The sequence below is a fragment of the Callithrix jacchus genome, chromosome 12, assembly GCF_049354715.1.
Source record: "Callithrix jacchus isolate 240 chromosome 12, calJac240_pri, whole genome shotgun sequence".
NCBI classification, from domain to species: Eukaryota; Metazoa; Chordata; class Mammalia; order Primates; family Cebidae; genus Callithrix; species Callithrix jacchus.
In genome coordinates this window covers 49,880,887-49,900,204 of record NC_133513.1, presented here as the reverse complement: position 1 = coordinate 49,900,204, position 19,318 = coordinate 49,880,887, and the positions used below count along the sequence as shown (strand labels likewise).

At 44.3% G+C, this 19,318-nt stretch overlaps 1 long non-coding RNA gene across 3 annotated transcripts; it reads left to right on the top strand.

Annotated features, from left to right (window-relative positions):
* The first annotated feature begins 1,947 nt into the window (after positions 1–1,947).
* Positions 1,948–18,531, top strand: LOC103796671 (uncharacterized). Of its 3 annotated transcripts, none has more exons than XR_008475477.2 (6): positions 1,948–2,101; positions 9,455–9,616; positions 10,206–10,293; positions 11,489–11,664; positions 12,155–12,375; positions 13,055–18,531. It is a non-coding gene; the product is annotated as an uncharacterized LOC103796671 (long non-coding RNA). The 3 variants fall into 3 exon arrangements; XR_008475476.2 differs by having other exon boundaries at positions 9,455–9,621; positions 12,158–12,375; XR_001906603.4 differs by having other exon boundaries at positions 9,455–9,621.
* Positions 18,532–19,318: the final 787 nt, after the last annotated feature.

Sequence of the window (19,318 nt, the reverse complement as noted above, 5' to 3'; positions counted from 1 at the left end):
ACAGAGGTTTAAATCACAGCATCTCAAACTTATGGATGTCATAGTTTCATTTATTAGTCCCTGGCTGCCAAGGTTAGATCCACTTATATCTGTAAACCCGGAGGCTTATGGTCAGTTTAGAGCTAAATCCTTAGCCATGGTTTCAGTCATCTCTGATGAATGCACATCTTCATCAGGGATGGAGAGGGCTGGCAGCCAGTGCAGAAGGGTCATGTGCACTCTGCTATGGAGATGGGACCTAGGTTGTTTCAGTCACTCTTTGCTTCAAAATGTCATTCAGATGTGGACATAGGCCTTCAACACTTAGGGACCTAAACTCTTTGACTATCTAATACATTGCACTCTGCTTTATTTGCAAATGGACATTTCTATAACATCTTCTGCCTATAACTTCCTGGATCCATGGATACAGAGCTAACAGTGGAGAAAGGGTCTCCATTTATCTGAAATTCCAAGCTCTCTCACATAAGAGGAGCCAAAGCAAGGGGGATGATCATCTTCAAAGCACTTCACATTCTGTGTCTAATCTGGATATATCATCATCATCATCATCATCATCAATCATCATCATCATCTCAATTTACAGACGAGAGAACTGAGGCTCAAATAGCTTACTAAGCTTGTTGATACTGCTCAGTTACAGAATACTGATGCTAGTACCTGAACCCATACCGTCCAGCTCCGCAGCATCGAGTCTTTCCCTGTGTTCTCTTAGACTATTTATCTGCCGGTCACGTTTCATTGTCTGCCCAGCACACATGTGAAATACAGCTCACCTCCAGTGTGGTGACAAGGCATCAATCTTATTTCTTCTGTGTCTTTCCAGTTTGGATGTGAGAGAAGATGTGCATTCATCAGGGATGACTGAGACCACTGCGAAGGGTTCAGCTCTAAACTGCCCATAAGCCTCCGGGTTTGCAGATATAGGTGGGTCTAACCTTGGCAGCCAGGGACTAATAAATGAAACTATGACACCCATAAGTTTGAGATGCTGTGATTTACACCTCTGTGTAAATCAGTATCCATATCCAGTACCCACGGGTGGTGAGTTGCTGAAGCTGTGAACCTATTGGGAAAAATCCCCCTGATGGCGACAGTCACCACTTACTGAGTGTCCACTACATCCACACAAAGCACCTTTACATGCTATCTACACAGTCCACACAAAAGTACAGCGAGGTAGGTGGGGTCATGCCCATTTTACATATGTGAAATTCAAGGTTCAGTATATTTAAGTCCCTTGTCTGGGACCACACAGCTAGTAAGTGGAAAAATTGAGGCTCACACAATTTGGTCTGACTGCAAAGTCCATGCACTTCCATCTGGAATCTTGCTACTTTAAATCTCATGCTTGGACCAGCAGCATCACCTGGGGGCTTATTAGAAATGCAGGATCTTAGGCTTTACCCTAGGCCTAGTTCACCAGAATCTGCCTTTTTATCAGATTCCCAGGTGATGTCGAAGCACGTTGAATTTCAAGGCACAGTTCTGGGTTGCACGACCTCCGTTTTGTCCTTTCAGGATCTTGTGGATGCAGTTCTGATTGCCATGGTCTCGACCGAGCATGAACACAACGACTCTCATAGAACATTTCCTTTGTCCTCTAGTGTGGAGTTGTCCCATTTTGGTCCCTTATCTTACCTGAGAATCCTTCAACCGCTGAGGACTGGCCCAAAATCAATCAATCAATCAATTATCTATCTATTATCTATCTATCTATCTATCTATCTATCTATCATCTATCTATCAATCATCTATCTATAATCATCATCATCATCATCATCTATCTATATCTATCATTTATCATCTCATCTATCATCTATCTATTTTTTAAAAAGGAGGGACGGCCAGGTCTGTGATGCTGTGATATTCCATTTGGCCAGCAGGGGTCCCCGCGGCATCTGCCGCGGCAGCCTTGTGAGCAGCAGGAAGAAAGCTGGGAAGTTCAGACCCTGCCTGTAAGGAGGGTGCGGTGGACGGATTAAGAACAACGCTGTGAAGGAAAAGCCTGGGTCTCGGTTTGCGGCGTGGGGAGCACCCGGCTTTGCAGAGCTGTGGCGCAGAGGTGGAGCGGAGCTTTTGTCAATGTGTGTGTTTGAGAGTAAGTGATGGATCGAATCCCTAGGAAAAGCCCCTGCTCCTCTCGGCGGGCTGCAAACCAGCCCTGGGAGGCAGGCGCTTGTGGTCGGGAGGCAGGGGCCTGGCTTCTAATTTTAGTTTTGCCACTGACTCACAGCGGGACTTCTGGACTTGCTTCTTTTTCTTGGCCCTGGTTCCCTGGGCTGTCTGAGAAATAAAGTGCATAAGATCACCTCGAAGGTCCTTTTCAAGCAGTGTCTATGAAGTCATAATTAAAATGCCCTAGGAGAGCACTATCTACTTAAAAGAATTTTTTCTTGTTAAATCAAACTGTGCAAAGCTAATTATCACTCCTTAATTCGTCTATTTTATAACTTCATTTTTTTCTACTTGTTTTCTTTTTTGTGTGTAAAAGTGCCTATTTATTTAAAATATGAAAACACAAAACACAAATCGAGCAAGTGCCAAATACCACAAACATCCCCAAACCCTGAACTGTGACATAATAGTTTTTATGAAATAGCTTCCTAACACATCTCTATAAGGACTTACCTCTTCCTACAGTTTTTTTTTTTTTGGCTTCATATGCTGTGGTCATCTCTCCAAGTAATTGCAATTTTATAATATTTTTTATACAAAAATTATAAAGATAAGCTAACCTTTTATCTAACAGAGTTGAAAAACTTTTGTTTTATTATTGATCGTTGTATGGGACTCTGAAGCCACACGACTTCAGACACTGACTACTCACTGTAGTATTCCACAGGACTGCTTTTCAAATGGGAAATCTGAAAAATTGTATTCCACCAAATTCCCATCAACACAGAAAAAAATGGTGCATTTACAACTGAATACTCTGTTCTTGTGTATATTCTTGAGAGTAGAGAACTTCCATTTTGCCTAATGCCAGTGAGAATGCCAGATTGTGGAATTAATTGTATATATTTGATGACTTGGAGACTTTTTCACAGATTTAACTTCTGGCTCTGTATATTCTAAGCCTTCTTTCCCCTCCATTCCCAATTACTTCTGGTGCCAGGTGCAGGGGGACATGTTCCTAGGGCGACAGTACTGGTGGTCCTGTACCTGCAGGTGAGGGTGTCAGGTGAGTCGCCTGGGGAGGAGTCCTGGAAACCATTCCCATGGCTGGCTTGCTTCCTCCGAAGCTGTGCGGGGAACCAGAGCAAGTGCATCATCCCTGCTGAACGATTTCTGCCTGCAGGGGGCAGTGCAGGCCACGGGCTGTGGCGGTGGCTGTGCCAGGCTTTTCTTTCCCCAGGAAAGGCTGCAGAGGGACGAGTGACTGGAAAATCCTCTTTCACACGTAAGTTTTCTTCACCTCTCCTGAGGTGGTTCAAACCTCAGTGTCATTTTCCTCCTCTCTTTGTTCGCATTCACTACTTTTCTTGCCACACTCTGAAACTCTGGAACATTCCCCAAATCTGCTTGGAATGGGCATAGTTGCATCCTCTCACTTCAAACCACAAGTTGAGGATCAGCATAAGAAAACGAAGTTTAATGTTTTGTTTATTCTGTTTCTCTGGAGGATATTTCTCAGGTACGTCTCCCTGCCTGTGATTCTCCAGGTGCTGTTTTTTTTTTTTTTTTGAAACAGGGTCTCACTGTCGCTCAGGCTGGAGTGCAGTGGTGTGATCTTGGCTCACTACAGCCTCGACTTACTGGGCTCAGGTGTCCTCCCATCTCAGCCCCACTGAGTAGTTTGGACTACGAGTACGTGCCAGCCTGCCCTGCTAATTTTTATATTAGTTTTGGTAGAGATGGCCCAGGCTGGTCTCTAACTCTTGGGCTCAAGCAATCTGCCCACTTCGGCCTCCCTAAGTACTGGGATTACAGGCATGAGCCAACATGCCTGGCCAATTATCTAAGTTTTTGTTTATTTTTAAAAATTAAACCTCATAAAAGGATGTAGTGAGCCAAAATCAGAATGAGGAAAACTCTGTTAAAAAGATAAACTGAGGCACAATAAAATGTTTAGAGTTTATTTGAACAAACGATGATTCGTGAATTAGGCAGCTTCAAACCAGAAGTGGTTCTGGAGTTCCGCCGAGGGAGAGGCTTTCACAGGCACATGGAAGTAAAGCCAAGAAAATGTTTGACGGGTTAGACAGCTGTCTTATTTGGTCCATCCCACTGGAAAGCCCCTCATTATACAATTATTAAGATTTTTGGCTGTTTCTGATTTCTTTAATGTAGGCATTTACAAGAAATAGCTCAAGTTAAAATTTGCTTGTATTTGCAAATTCCTGCACAGACAAAACCAGTTAGACCTTTTTAGAGTCACTTATAAGGCCTAACTGGTTTTGTCTGTGCAGGAGTTCTTCAGGCGTGGCCCGCATTTTAATTTAATTGAGCAACTTTATAGGACAAATGACTCCACATCTTCGTAAAAGAAATGGTGTGGAAAAAAGGGGGCGAGATGGGGAGTAACTTTTAGGTGAAAAGAAACTTAAGAGACAGATCACTGAGTGCAATGTGTGGACACTGGATCCTGATTCGAACAAGCCGACTGTAAAAGACCACTTGTGAACCATGTAGGGAGAAGTGTGCATGGTCTAGAAATTACACAGTACTGAGGAATTGTTCAGATGGTTGGGTGTGATCATCTGATAGGTGATAGCTTGGATTATGCTCCAGTGCATGGGTATCACCCTCTACACCCCCTTTTTAGCTGTAAGGGTTAGAAAAGAAGGAGGTGGCAGATGCAAAACTCCAGGGATTAGGTGACAGGGACCTTAGTTAAGGGGGTGGCAGTAGGGTGGGTGGGAAGGGGACCAACCACAAAACGATTTTTCTCTTTCCATCCTTCCCATCTTCTCTTCCTCATACAGTTACACACTTACACACTTTCTTTTTTTAAGGAAATTTGTTTTTTATGATGCATCTTTTTTATATTTTATTGCGTTTTAGGTTTTGGGGTACATGTGAAGAACATGCAGGATTGTTGCATAGTTACATACATGGCAATGTGGTTTGCTGCCTTCCTCCCCATCACCTATATCTGGCATTTCTCCCCATGTTATCCCTCCCCAACTCCCCACCCACCCCCGCTGTCTCTCCCCTAGATCCCCTCCACAGACCTCAGTGTGTGATGCTGTCCTCCCTGTGTCCGTGTGTTCTCATTGTTCAACACCTGCAGTTACACACTTTCTTACCCTGGGGCTTTCCATAATCTGTTGCCCCTTCTCAGGAAGCCCTCCCTCACTCCTTCCTCTTCCATCTTCCCCAAAGCCAGGCAGGACTTTGATCTTGCTGTCTCCACTGCCAAGTACCCTGTCCATTCCCTTCCCTGAACGCCCACTCTATTCCCAGGCCATTGTGCACAGGTCAGCCCTGGGTAATGTTCTCATCTCTACAGTTGGACAAGGGACTCTGTGAGGAAAGGCCAGAGCTGGGTCTGATGTCTGCTTCACCCCTCATGGCCTGTGTGCTCAGAAAAAGTTCCCTGATTGGGAAGTCCACCAAGTTCACCAGGCAAACACAAGTTATCCCGGAATACATCTTTTCATAGAGAGAGGGTGGCCCTAGAATTGCTGGTGCCACCTGGAGGGGAATTTGGAGGCAGTGATAGCACCAGGCAGCAACCTGCAGACCCCCTGGAGGGTAATGAGTGACAAGGCTTTATTTCATCTTGTCCCATCCCTGACCATGGCTCTTCAGATAAGCTGCCTTGAAGAACGAGGCAGGACTTTTGGCAAATTAGACCCTGGTGTGCTCCACTGCAGTGGCTGTTAACCCTAGCCACACATTAGCATCATTTCGGAGGGCTTAAAACTTAAGCCTGACGGTGAGCTCTCTGCACCTCCTCCACACTGAAGACTAATTAAAACAATCTCTGGGAAGTGGGGGTCCAGGCATCTCATATTTTCAAACCTGTTGAGATGATAATCCTTGGAGCTGAGGCTGAGAAGCTCTGGGCTGTGGGAGTCTTTGCCCCACTACAGAGCTGGGATTTAATGGAGCCATTTACAAAGCTGTTGGCTGGTCCTTGTTGGCTGTGCCAACAGGGAGAACAACCTCACAGTATTTTATTTCTGTGTAATACAGTCCATAGTCCCAACAGAAAGCAAGGGAAGGTTAAAGTCATATGCTTCAGGAGAAAATTGTGGTGTAGAGTTGCTGTGAGGCGAAGTTCAGAGGGATGGGAGAGAGGCCTGTTTGCAGAAGAAAGAGGGGCTGGACAGGTAGTTCAGAAGCATTCATATTCCTTGTTCTAGGATGGATGGGTAGGGAGCAAGAATGTAGGAGGGAGCGAGCCTGGCCTGAGGAAGTGTCACTACCCCTGGGAATCAGAGTACAAGGAAGAGCTCTTATGGCCCTGAGAGGATGGGGCTGCCTGGAGCCCAAGGTCCCAACCTATCACTTCCCGTGGAGGGTGAAAGTGTCCCTGTCCCTGGGGGTCCTGATGGAGGTATCTCTATCAGGAGATGTATCATTGCCAATCTGTATCATTGCCAGCCCTTGCCCAGAGGCTGTGTCCTGTAGGGTGGGGCGGGGTGGGTAGGGAAATGGCTGGGAGCTGAGCAGGGCAGGTATAGGTGGCAGAGGGGCTATGGTAGGAACAGAGAAGTACTAGCCAGTTTGGCCTCTCTCTCTCACAGCACCGCCCCCATGTGACCACTGAGTGGGGAAATGTAGGAAGTACTTACATGATGGTTACGGAAAGAAAAGTAACACATTTTTTATTCTTTCTAAATGATACACAATCCAGCCCTGAGATTCAGCTTATGAGGAAGCCAGGTCTGGTTGTTTCTGGGATCTCCCTAAACAAGAGCCCTGAGGCTCACAGGACCCACGTTGGCTGCCTGTTTCCTTTCCTTGCTCTGCCTGTTAACGGCATGGCTTCCTTGAGAAGGCTGCCCTCATGCCTCCTTCAGTGGCCCTTTCCTCTGCCTGCAGCTCGGGCTAAAAATGTTTGGTTCTTCTGGGTGCCAGACTGCCATTCCCATCTGAGACCTAGCTATCCTTGGAGTGTTGGGCCTGAGAGGGTTTCTGGTTACAACTAGAAGCAGAAACCCAAATCCTTCCCCTCCTGCAGCTGACTTGGAGGGACTGACACAACACTTTCTTCAATCTCCAGAATTCAAAGCTGCAAACTCCTCATCTCTGACCAGCTGTTCCCATTGGATTCACCTGGGCACTTTAAGAACTGCTGACTGGCTCTTACTTGCAGGTTTCCTGATTTAATTGGTCTGGGTGCAGGCTGGGGATAGAGACTTGAAGTTTCAGGTGATTCTAATCTGCAGCCAAGCTTGTGAGCTGCTGCCAGCCCAATTCCTCTTCATTAGGCATAGAGAAGTTTCCTGAACCCAGCTGTCTGCAGAAAGTGAGTGGTTAACATCAACCCAGGATGCCAGGTCTCCCACCTGCTGAGATCCAGTGTCTTTAAAAACCTGTGCAGGCTGAGAAGAGTGTCTAAAGAGCGGCTCTTAGTGACCAGCATGGTCACTCACCTGGGTTTTTGAAAACAAAAGCTTACTCACATACTCACCTAGCAGGGAAGGGAAGCCCATGCCTTTGGGACCGAAAGTCCTGGCTGTATTTGAGGAGGAATAAAGCACAGCTGTTTTACATCCAGGTGATAGTACATTTCTAACAAATCATTCTGCTACACTAGCTTACTTCTCTGTGCCCACTTTGAATGCCAGTTCCATAATGCTAGGGATTATGTCTGTGAGTTTTCTGCTATATTCCTACTTTACAGGACAGAGCCTGGCACCAAGCCAATCTTTGTCACAAGAACAGATGAGTACTTGGATGGATGGATGGATGGATGGAAGGGATGAATGAATGGGAGGTGGGGTGGATGGATGGGTGGGTAAGTGGATGGAAGAATGAATGGACAGATGGTTGGGTAGATACAGGATGGCATACAGATAGATGAACCAGAATCACTGCCTCCTGAGATCCTCTGGAAAACCAGCCTCTCACTCAGGATTTGTATTAGTCTGTTCTCACACTGCTGTGACGAACTACCTGAGACTGGATAATTTATAAAGAAAAGAGGATTAATTGACTCACAGTTCTGAATGGCTGAGAGGCCTCAGGAGACTTATAATCATGGCAGAAGGCAAAGGAGAAGAAGCATGTCTTACCATGGTGGAGCAGGAGAGAGACAGAGAGAAGAAAGAGGGAGAGAGAAGGTGCTAAACAGCTTTAAAAAGCCAGATCTTGTGAGAACTCTATCTTGAGACAGCACTAGGGGGACGATGCTAAACCCTGAGAAAGCACCCCACGATCCAATCACCTCCTACCGGGTCCCTCCCTCAGCACTGGAGATTACAATTGAATATGAGATTGGGGTGGGGACACAGAGCCAAACCATATGGGAGTTCTTTTTGAAAGGCAGAATTGGTGAGGGACTCCTGAAAGCACAGCAACACATCAATTCAATGTTTAAATAGAGCCTAGGAAAGTTTCCTTTTAGCTATTCACGTGGTCACCATTTAAGATTTTGTGAGCAGCCACCACATTAGGCTCTCTGTCTTGTGACACACAGACCCCATGATTGGGAATAGTAAGAAGGCACATTCTTAGGAAAGCTGTCAACCTCACAGGGTGACCTTTCAGATACAATGATTTGTAAGAGAAGAAAAAAACGCTGCAATAAAAAGATCGCTTTCTTTCATTCTTTTCCAGCTCCCTTTATTCCTAAAGGGAATGTCTTGAGTCACCTTTTATTCCATCATTGTATAGGCCTTCTCTCTGCTACCTGTATGGAAGGGAATCCCTCAGGGCTGAGATATTTCTGAGCAGGTGGAGGGGGGGTGATGGGAGGATTCCAGGCGGCCCTTGTCAATTCCTGTCCTGACCTGGTTTCATTCCAGCTGCTCTTAATTGGCATGCAGGGCCTGCTGGCTTCCCTTGTCTGTCTCTTCCTAGTGAGTGAGTGGAAGGCAGGCCAAGGCCCTGAAGTATGCAGTCTCCCATCTTCCAGGGACATTGGATCCAGGCCTGTCTGCAGGTCCCTGTCTTGAGTGGTTGCGGGCTCTTTGCTCACCTTATGGAAGCTTTTGGACGTTGACGTGGGTCAGGCCTTGAGGACAGAGGAGTGAAGAGGAAGGAAGGCCCTGGCCTTAATTTTGCTCTTTCTTTGTTTAGTAAGAGCTCCTGAGTCAGCAGTCTGCTCCACTACCCCGATCAGCTCTCACCTCTGACCTTGGACTGGGCGGGAACTGAAGCCAACAAAGCCTGTTTTTAGACTTCGCCAGGAATGGTAAACCCATCTCCTGGAGGGGAGTCAGTGCTCTGCCCTGTTCCATTGCAGCAAGTGCACGAGATGAAACCTGAAGTGTGTTCAGTATTCAGCCTGCCTAAGAGTTGCTGCTCAGCTGACGTGGTTTCTTCCTCAACACAGACACTGCTGCAGCTAGAACCAGAAAGGACCTGGTGAATCAGCAAGGGGCTTCTTATTCTGAGGATGTGAACCTTCCTGGGGGAGTCCTGCTTCTGTCAGGCATGACATTCCAAATACTTACAGATGACATCCCAGAAACCAGCGGCAAAGACCAGACCTCTGGTAGGGTAAGGTTAAATTATTTACTACACAACATCCACATTGAGATGTCAAGTAGACTGTTGGGTGTATTGAGTCTGGAGTTCCATGGAAATGTCTGAGCTAGAACTAAAATGGTTGGGAGCCTTAGACATAAGGATATTATTGAAATCCAGGGGTAGGTAAAGGAGGCTTGAAGACAAAGCCTGGACATTGTACCATTTAGAGGAAGTATAGACAGCCTGAGTCAGCAAAGCACACGGAGTGGTAGCAGCCAGTGAGTTAGGAGGAAACTAGACCCCTTCATGTCTTTGATATATATAGAGGTAAATCATTATGATACAATACGAGAATGGTTAAAGGTGTCAGAATCGTAAGTACCAGAGAGTTTGAAAGGAAGAAATATTACTAGTGTTTAATGGAGCACTTAATGTGCATTAAGACCTATGCTTGCATTGTGCACAAAACATCCGCAGCTATCTACTGCTTTAAATTCTGCATTTTATAAAAATTACTAGCATTTAGTGAGTACTTGATATGAGTTAGGATTGGTGTTCACGTTATGCACAAGAATTTACGAGGTAACTTTTCTACTAAATTCTCCATATTACAGAAGAGGCATTAAGTCTTAAGAGGGTGAAGTAACTGGGCCGAGGCCAAGTGAGATTGCTGCATGTCCATCTGACTCCACAGCCCTTTGGGTAAGGACTAGGCAACACTGCCTCTCTGGGGCTGGGGACTGAGGAAGAAATGAGAGGCCCTCAGAGGAGACAAAAGGCACTTTCTGTAGGGCTACCTTTTGGAAGCAGATGTAGAATTGCCCTGTGCAGCAGCAGAAGGCAGCCCCAGGGCCATGCTGGAGCTACTGAGATGATTTCATTTGGCACATGGAAGGCTTTCTGATACCTATGGCTCTGTGAGCCACATGAAGGTAGTGGGATTCCTCATCAGCAGAAGTGTTCAGGGAGGCGTAGACAGCATGTTCTTTCCAATTCACCCCGCCGCTCCTTGTGTGTGACAGGCTGCTGCTGGGGGCCAAGCTCTTTTTCTGAGCTTCCTCTTTTTTTCTATGCTTTCTGGGCCATTAAGTGTAATTCAAATACCACAATCCACTGACTTTTTCACACCTTTCCCCCAAGGTTTATTTCCCATACCTTCAGTTTCCTTAAATGAAAATCAGCCAATCAATAAGCTGCAGTTTAGTGCATGTCATGTGGCTGGTGCTATACAGGACTGTACTGGGCACTAAATGTGTGCCAGGTACTGTGCTCCACACGTTCCAACAACCCAATGAGGCAAGGATTACGATTCCCATTTAGCTGGGGAAACTTCAGAAAGGCGAAGTTGCAGAGCCAGGATTCAAACTTCAGTCAGCCTGGTTCCAAAGCTCGGCCACTGACCCCCAATATATCATAAGTCTGACTTGACCATGGTGTTACACTTCTCGAGGTTGTCCAGGCGAATGTGCAAGCCGCCTTGTCAACCTTACTGGTTAATTAGAGGATTGCTGTGTTTCTCACCATAAGCTGTTAGTAGTAAATGAGTAAGTACTGAAGTTTTTTGGTGAAGGCTCAACATCAGAAAACTTAGCTGAGGAATAATGTGGTTCTTCCTTGAATATCAGCCATAGGCAATAGGGGCTGGTTACCCAACCACGTCCATAGCTGCCAGTATTTATGCCGACCCAACGCTCAGGCAGGGCTCAGCCTGGGATGTGGGTGCATGTGGTAGGGGGAGAAAGCACTAATTTCTGCATGCTGGTTTTTTTTTCTTTGCTTATACTTTGTCACTAAATCACTGTAGAGTTTGCAAAGTGCATCCTTCATGATCTTATATGATCTTATACCTGGATACCTGGAGACACACAGAGTAGGTGCTGTTGTTACTGTTTTATAGGTGAGGAGACTAAGATCCAAGAAGGCTGAGCAAAATGCCCAAAATTACAGTCAACTAAGGCAGAACAGGGACTCCCATTTGCTTTCTGCTGCCTTTCCAATGACCTACATCTGCCTACCAGTACCTTGACTATGGGCTGGGGGAGAGGGATCCAACCTACTTCCAGAGTTGAAGAGGTAAGTATTGGAGGACAAAAAAATATAGATACAACAGCTATTGTGTTTTTCTATGGGAAATGCTGTACAAAATTTGATTATCTCTAGATTTCAAGCCAAGCATGGCAGCTGGGCTAGTACCTAATTCTTAGGCTTGCCCATGCATGGAGGAAAATGGGATATTGAAGACATTTAAGGCCTTATTGCTACATTAATGCAGGAGCTCACAGTGATTGCACTATGAAATTTACCTGGCAGCTCAGCAGGGAAATTGCAGCTAATTAATTTTGCCTGACTTTATGGAAGCCTCCTCATTTTTAATCCTCTCTCTGCTTTATACCAGAACATGAGTGAGGTGCGTGTGGATGGAAATGTAATCTGTTACTTGCAAAGTAGCTTCTATGTGTGGCTGCCTGACATTTACTCCATAGCCCGCCCTGCATTTTCCAGCATAGATGTTTTCTTCTCATGGGGCCTGGGCACAAAGAAAGAATGTTTCATTCGATTCCAGCAGAACTGTAGAGGAATTGAAAATAAGGAATTCAGAGAAGGAAGGAGAAGAGGATTTAAGAGGCTGACTGTGCAGATTTGATGGAGATTCATTCAGAGCATTTTTTGGAGCTGGAAATATTCTCAGAAGTCATCTATCCTGTCGATTCTGGCCCTCCCTTGTAAGGTGTGGCAATCTCTGAGTCAGCTTGGACTGTGACCCAGGAAATTGACCCGTAAGAGGTGAGCTTAGATAAGGACCCATGGAGCGATTATTGTCCAGTGCTTGGTAAGGCCTAAGGATTGGGGTGACATCTGAAAATGATCTGTGGCTGTAAGGATGGTCCGATCCAGGCAGGTAATTTAGATCCAGAGTGAATGATGACTAACTATATCTAGGTACTTTGGCTGGTGGAGAGACCCATATTGGGTCAACGTTGGGGTCCAGCCTGGGCTGCTGTACCTTCTTAGTCTTCAGGCTTAGGGAGTGAAGCAGCAAGGGTTCCTCCAGCTGTGACTACATGTCCCCAAGGCATGCCAAAGCCCCTTTCAGGGCACCGCAGAGAATGCATTGCAGATCAAAACCAGGGGCCATTCCCAGGCCTAAGCCATTTTGCAGAATTCTCATTTCTTCTTTCGCTGAGCCCTGTCTTTTTAGTGTTCCTACCAGCCATTCTGTTCTATAGCCTGGGTGAGTGGTACTGATATAGTTTGGATATTTGTCACCTCCAAATCTCATGCTGAGATTTGATCCCCAGTGTTGGGGTGGGCCTGGCAAGAGGTGTTTGGATCATGGGGGTGGATCCCCCATAAATGGCTTGATGCCATCCTAGGGATAATGAATGAGTTCTCTGTTAGTTCTCATGAGATCTGATTAAAAAGAGCGTGGTAATTCTTTCTCTCTTTTTTCACCTCTCACCAGGTAGTTCTCACCCTTTCCCTTCCACCATGTAGAAGTTTCCTGAAGCAGATGCCAGCACCATGCTTCTTATACAGCTTGCAGAACTGTGAACTAAATAAATCTCTTTTCTTTATAAATTACCCAGCCTCAAGTATGCCTTTATAATAGTGCAAATGGACTAAGACAGATATGAAGCAGGCTTCCCATGTCTCTCCTTTCTTGCTGCCCTGGTCCCTGGTCTTGGCTCCCCTTTGGAATGATCTTCTCTAAACATTTCTTCTAATCCTCCCCTCCCACCTCCACACTTCACGACTGCCAGAGCCACAGGTCCCTGGAGCCCTTGAGTGTCCCTGTGTGAGCAGCCAGTACTGTGCAGGAGAGGAGAACTCTGGTGGGAACACAGTGCATATCTGCAGCACAGCAGAAAGGTTACCAACTTGGAGAGGCTGGGCTTCAGCCATCTAGAGAAATGTGAAGGGGCATTAGCCTTGCCTCCTCCGTTCCAGGGCCTCAGAGGTCAGGAGAAAGCATATCACCTCAAGCAGAACATTCTGAACTACAGGCCTCCCTGGGCATGAAGCCTCTGGCTACCCCAAGACAAGCCTGAGGGAGGCCAAAGGTTTTTACCCATTGATGTGAATCCATGGGTGCAGGTACTGGGTGGAGAGAAGGGGCATTCCCGGCACAGAGAATGGCAGAAGCAGGAAAGAGCAGGATGTATTTGGAGAAGTGGCTGGTGTGCAGAACACGAAGGGTGCTCTCAAGTAGATGAGTCTACAGTGGTTGGCAGTGCCAGCTCACAAAGACTGAGCTTCTTGACAAAGCACTTGGATTTAGAAGTAAAGGAACCACTGAAGATGTTCTTTTCCTTATAGATTTAAAAAATGTAATAAATTTTTATTTAACTTTTTTATTATATATATTTTTAGGTGTACAACATATTGTTTCCACACAGTAAAATGGTTGCTATAGTCAAACAAATTGTTGTATTCGTCATCTCACACAACTGCCTCACCTTTTGTTTGGTGTATGGCAACAGCACCTCAAATCTATTCTTTAAGTCAAAATCCTGTACACATTATTAACTATAGTTGTCACGCAGCATGTTAGATCTCTACCCTTGTTCATCCTACATGCCGATACATTTTTATTTAGGAGTAGTTTTTAGATTTACAGAAAGATTACCAAGATAGAACAGAAAATCTCCATTTCCCCTGTGATACTGTGATCTGGTTGGAAATATGTATAGGCATACCTTGGTTTATTGCATTTCACTTTGTTATGCTCTGCAAACATTGGGTTTTTTATAAATCGAAGGTTTGTGGCAACCCTGTGCCAAACAAGTGTCTCGGTGCCATTTTTCTGCAGCATGTGCTCACTTTGTGTCTCTGTGTCACTTTTGGTAATTCTTGCACTATTTCAAAGCTTTTCATTATTATTATACCTGTTATGGTGACCTGTGCCTGGTGATCTTTGATGTCACGATTGTAATTGTTTTGGGATGCCATAAGCCATGCCCATATAAGACGGTGAACTTACTCCATAAATGTATGTGTTCCGACTTTCACTCATCAGCCATACCCTCATCTCTCCCTCTCTTTAGACCTCCCATTTCTCTAAGAGGCCAATTAATAATCCCACAATGGCCTTTAAGTGTTTAAGTGAAATGAGGAGTTGGACATCTCTCACTTTAAATCAAAAGGTAAAAATGATTAAGCTTAGTTAGGAGGGCATGTCGAAAGCCAAGATAGGCTGAAAGCCAGGCCTCTTGCTCCAAACAGCCAAGTTGTGAATGCAAAGGAAAAGTTCTTGATGGGAATTAGAAATGCTACTCCTGTAAACACACAAATAATAAGAAAGTAGAACAGGCTTCTTGGTGATACGGAGAAAGTTTTATGATATGAATAGAAGATCATACCAGCCACAACATTCTCTTAAGGCAAAGCCTAATCCAGAACAAGACTCTGACTCTCTTCAATTCTATAAAGGCTGAGAGAGGGGTGAAGAAGCTGCAGAAAAAAGATTCAAAGCTAGCAGAAGGCGGTTCATGAGGTTTAAGGAAAGAAGCCATCTCCATAACATAACACAAGATGAAACAAGTGCTGATGTAGAAGCTGCCTCAAGTTATCCAGAAGATCTAGCTGAGATCGTTGATGAAAGCAGGTACCCTAAACAGATTTCAATAGCCTTCTATTGGAAGAAGATGCCGTAGAGGACTTTTATAACTAGAAACAAGTAAATGCCTGGCTTCAGAGCTTCAAAGGACAGGCTGACTCTTGTTAGGGCCCAGTGCAGCTGTGACCTTACGTTGAAGCCCATGCTCATTTATCATTCTGAAAATCCGAGGGGCCTTAAGAATTATGCTAGATCTACTCTGTGTGTGCTCTATTGATGGTGCAACAAAGCCTGGATGACAGCACATCTGTTTATATAGTGCGGTTTACCAAGTACTTCAAGCCCACGATTGAGACCTGCTGCTCAAAAAGAAAGATTCATTTCAAAATCTGACTGCTCACTGACAATGCAAATAGTCACCCAGGAGCTCTGATGGAGATATACAAGGAGGTGAATGTTGGTGTTGATGCCTGCTAGCGCAACATGCATTCTGCAGCCCATGGGTCAAGTTGAAACTTTGACTTTCAAGCCTTATTATTTAAGAAATGCATTTCATGAGGCCATTATCATTGCCACAGATGGTGATTCTTCTGATAGATTTGGGCAAAGTACACTGAAAAACATCTAGAAAGAATTCACCACTCTAGAACATTTGTGATATGTGGGAGGAGGTTAAAAATATCGTTTGGAAGAAATTGCTTCCAGCTTTCACAGGTGACTTGGAGGGTTCAAGACTTCAGTAGAGGAAGTCACTGCAGATGTGGTGGAAACAGCAAGAGAACTAGAATTAAAGTGGAGTCTGGAGATGTGACTGAACTGCTGCAAAACTTGAACAGTTGAGGAGTTGCTTGTTTGGATGGGCAGAGAAAGTAGTTTCCTGAGATAGAATCTCCTCCTGGTGAAGATGCTGTGAATATTGTTGAAATGATAACAAAATATTTAGAATATAACATAAACATGGTTGATAAAGTAGCAGCAGGGTTTGAGAGAACTGACTCCAATTTTTAAAGCAGTTCTACTCTGGGTAAAATGCTGTTAAACACATGGGCACATAGAGGGGAACAACATACACTGGGGCTTTGCAAAGGGTGGAGAGTTGGGGGAGGGAGAGGATCAGGAAAACTAACTAATAGGTACTAGTCTTAACACCTGTGTGACAAAACCAGACACAGTGGTTCATGCCTGTAATCCCAGCACTTTGGGAGGCCGAGGTGGGCAGATCAGCCTGACCCACATGGATAAGCCTCATCTCTACTAAAAATACAAAGTTAGCCACATGTGGTGGTGCATGCCTGTAATCCCAGCTACTTGGGAGGCTGAGGCAGGAGAATCACTTGAACCTGGAAGGTGGAGGTTGCAGTGAGCTGAGATCGCACCTTTGCACTCTAGCCTGGGCAACAAAAGTGAAATTCCATCTGAAGAAACAAAACAAAACAAAACAAAACAAAAACAAACCTGTGTGGCAAAATAATCTGTACAACAAACCCCCATGATGCAAGTTTACTTATCTAACAAACCTGCACAAGTACCTCTTAACTTAAAATAAAAGTTAAAAAAAAATGTGCTTAGACAGCATCACACGCTACAGAGAAACTTTTAATGAAGGGAAGAATCACTTGATGTTGCAAACTGCATTGCTGTTTTACTTTAAGAAATTGCTGCAGTAACCCCAGCTCTCTGCAACCACCTCACTAATTAGTCAGCAGCCTTTAAAATGGAGTTAAGACCCTCCACCAGCCAAAAGATTATGACTTGCTGAAGGCTCTTAAGCATTTTTTTTTAATCAATAACGTATTTTTAAATTATGGTACTATAAACCAAAAAAGTGTCTGAGACAGATATAACTCAAATTAGAGGTTTATTTAGTGAAGTTTGAAGGCATGCCTGGGAAAAAGAGACACAAGCGACGGTAGGATCTGTGGCCTGTGCTTTTCCTAGAGAAGGTTTTGAGGACTTCAATATTTAAAGGGGAAAGAGTGGCAGGAGGGAAAGGGGGGAAGAAAAAATCGGAGAGGTTAGGTTGAGGTAAGTGGCCACATTTTGTGAGGCATGAATTTCACATGTTACATGTGAAAGGAGGGGTGGAGGACCAGTCAATTTTACATTTGTCTCAAACTCAGTAAATCTATATTTTATATATGATAAAGTAAACATAGAGTAGAGGAAGAAGTCAGATAGGCATTTGTCTCAAGATGGGGGGAGGGGTGATTTCTAGTCTTGTCTTTTTCTATATTTGTGAAGATAAGCTGTTAATTTACATTGTCAGGGCTCAAGATTCGACAGAATTCTGTTTTAGGGTCAAGATTTTGGGGCCCACAAAAAATCTCCTTGTGAGCAATTTGTGAGGGGGGCCACCTGGGGAGATAGATGGCCTTTTTAAAATTGCAACAAAAGGAAGGTGGTTTTTTTGACTCAGTTCCCAAGCTTAACTTTTCCCTGTGGCATGGTGAGTTTGGGATCCTAAGATTTTGTTTTTCTTTCACAGTATGCACATTGATTGACTTTTTTAGATATAATGCTATTGAATATAGACTACAGTATGGTATAAAAATAGGCTGGGAGTGGAGGCTCATGCCTGTAATCCCAGCACTTTGGGAGTCCAAGGCAGGCAGATGACCTAAGGTTGGGAGTTCAAGAATACCATGGCTAATGTGGTGAAACCCTGTCTCGACTGAAAATACAAAAAAATTTGACAGGCATAGTGATGGGTGCCTGTAATCCCAGCTACTTGGGAGACAGAGGTGGTAGAATTGCTTGAACCTGGGAAGCAGAGGTTGCAGTGAGCTGAGATCACTCTACTGCACTTTAGCCTGGGTGCAACGGAGTGAGACTCTCTCAAAAAAATAAAAATAATAAGGGACCAAAACCACCTTTGTAAAACTAACAAATTGGCCACAAGGTTAGAATTATGGTTCAGGATTTGTAACCTCCCTAATTGCTCTTATAGGTAACATCAGTATAATAAAACCTAAAACTGGTATTTGAGGTATTTTTCAGACCTTGCATTTTGATGGGCCAGCTGGTGCCACTTGGACTAGTAACCCCCTAGGGGTTCTTGTGACTCCCATCCAGGAACTGATTCAGTGCAAGAAGACAGCTTCAATTCTCAAGAAGACAGCTTTGACAGCCTCAGAATTCTTAGGGAGGTAGATTTGAGATTTATCTCCCATCCTTCCACTTGGCTAGCCCTGTGATAAGCATACTCTATCTTTGCTGCAACACCTGCTGTTCTTAGTGCATTGGCTTTCCTGGACAGCAGGCAGAAAGACCTGCTGGGCTGTAACATATGTAGTTGTTTTATTTGTGGTCATTTAATCCATTTTGTGTCTGTAGATATTTCCTACTTTACTCTTTATTTTAGTCTTCTCTTTTTTTCTTAATTAGTCTTGCCAGAGTTCTATGTTGTTAATTTCCTCAAAAAACTAGCTTTTGGTTTTATGAAATGTCTGTTTTCTTTGTTATTGGTTTCATTTGTTTTTGCCCTTATGTATATCATTTCTTCTTTATTCTTTTATTTTTTTCTGTTATGCCTTTTGCAACTTCTTACATGGAATGTTTTCAATGTCTTTTTATTTTGCTTGATAAATTTCTGAATACCTGAAAAGTTCTGCTTTAACTGTTCTCATGGATTTAGAAATGGAGTGTTTGTTACTGAATTTTAAGTACTTATTAATTCATTTTTGGTGTTCTTAGCCCAAAAGTTATTTGTAATATGTAATATTGTTTCCTGGTCGTAGGATTTTTGCACATAACTTTTTGTTGGTAATTTCTTTTCTTTTCTTTCTTTCTTTACTTTTTAAAATTGAGATGGAATCTCAATCTGTCATTCAGACTGGAGTGCAGTGGCATAATCCTGGCTCACAGCAACTTCTGCCACTGAGATTCAAGTGATTTTTGTGCCTCAGGTTCCCACGTAGCTGGGACTACAGGGTTACACCACCAAGCCTGGCAAATTTTTTTTTGTATTTTTAGTGGAGATGGAGTTTCACCATGTTGGCTAGGCTGGTCTTGAACTCATGACCTCAAGTTATCTGCCTGCCTTGGCCTCCCAAAGTGCTGGGATTACAGGCATGAGCCATTGCATCTGACCCATTGTTGGTAATTTCTAATGTCATATTATGAACAGAGAACATACTCTCTGTAATAATGTCCTTATAATTATTGACAATT